Source organism: Nicotiana sylvestris, chromosome 8 (assembly GCF_000393655.2).
Source record: "Nicotiana sylvestris chromosome 8, ASM39365v2, whole genome shotgun sequence".
In the NCBI taxonomy this organism is placed as follows: Eukaryota; Viridiplantae; Streptophyta; class Magnoliopsida; order Solanales; family Solanaceae; genus Nicotiana; species Nicotiana sylvestris.
This window is the reverse complement of record NC_091064.1, coordinates 158,511,621-158,513,476: the sequence shown is the minus strand read 5'-3', so window position 1 is coordinate 158,513,476 and position 1,856 is coordinate 158,511,621.

Here is a 1,856-nt window from a genome sequence, read left to right as displayed (position 1 = left end):
TCATAGAGAGTGTGTTCAAAAGTAACAGACTTAGTATCTATAAGAATTAATTCGTAGTATCTCCTTGTTTTTAGGGGATCACAAGTATCAACATAGTTTCTGTCTGTGTAACAGGGACGAATTAGATCTGCTAGGTCAAGGTTTTCATAGCCTTTATCTAGGGCTAAAACTTTAACTGGTTCCTTTGCAATTAACTCAAACGTTTCCTTCTCTGAGGAAACCGATCTTTTATCTTCACTCAAACGTGGAATCATCAAAATAGGACCAAAATAAGAGGGAATAAATATATACATGGAATAGTAACTTTATATATATAATGAAATTGAAAAATAACAAAAAGTAAAAAAAATGGTAAAGTTATATACATGCCAATAGTGAAAAATAAGCATAAAGAAAAATAGTATCATCATTACAACCCAACTATCGAATCATCAAAATAGGATCACCCCCTCAAATGAAAGCTAGCATTGTCAGCAATGCTAAATAACCAAAAATAAGATCAAAAGGGGGTTTGAGAGTAAAGAAAACTCCCATGGGTCCTCTGTCTGCATGGGGTCCTGTGGTTGTGTCCCTGGATCACCTGGCTCGGGGTCCTATGGCTGGCCTGAGGCACCCCCCTCAGGATCCTCCAGCTCAATCTCCATATCATCAACCTGGGGCATCATTATCCTCCTCCTGGGGTTTCCCTCAATCTCCTGCTCTGGTATCTGCTCTGTCTGAGTTGTTGGAATCTGGTCCTGTAATAAGAGCTCCAATGGTAACTCGCCAGCTGACTTCATCTTCTCCACCTCTCCCCTTAATTGCTTCACCAACTACTTTGAGGCTCGAGTCTTTTTCAGCTTCTTTGTCTGCTTGCTTAACTCCTTAATTATTTTTATTGAACTGCAAGGGCATCCATGATAAGCTTTTGGTTGTCCAGGAGCTTCTTCTAGTTGTCCAGAAGCTCCTTGAGAGACTCCTCCACTAAAGCTGGCACCTAGGGCTGTACGGTAACTAACAGGGCTGCCACTGAACTAGATAGTATATACAGCTTAGAAGTTAATGCCTGCATCCAGTTGTTGATGCTGGAGATTATTTGGTTCAACATATGAGCAGTCAATGGCTATGCTGATGAGGAAGGCATGGAAGTAGATGGTCCGGGGGCAGGATCCGATATGGTAGTGGGAGGCTGTGAAGTAGTGACTACCACTGCTGGCTCTTCAGACTGGCCAGTAGAAGTAGTAGCTTTTCCCTTGGATTTGGGGTTACGGGGACCCTGAAGGCTGTACCATGAGAAGGGCTTCTTGGGCTTCACCTTGATATCATAATCCCCTTTCTCTACCTCCTGATCTTCCAAGTACATGGTGAGGAAGTTCGGAAAGGGGTAAGATCTATCACTCTCATTGACCACTCTAGTGATCACCCTAGACATGATATTCCTGATATTGATTGGGAATCCCGCCATGATAGCCACCACTAGAATTGCCCGGGAAAGCGGCATGTCACTATCGTGAGTAGTGGGGTCTGGTTTGCTACACACAAATGTCTCCCAACCTTTTGCCTCGAAGTTCAGGGTGTTCCTGTAGATAGGAATCCCCATTGCCAACCAAGCTGGAGTAGTATCCGGGAGAGCTAGTAGTGATGCCAACCACGGGCAGGCTGCCTCATTCATAGCCACTTTCTCTAAGTACAATGACTCATCTTCGTCATTGAATCTAAGATAATCATTCAGAGTCTTCCCATCAAACTTGACCTTCAGGTTCCGCACCTTAGTCACAAATGTGCCATTTTAGATGTGGAGGTATTGGCATAGAATTCCTTAACTAGGTGCTCATTAGCATCTGACACCTTGATAGTGAAGTATTCCCACCCCACTC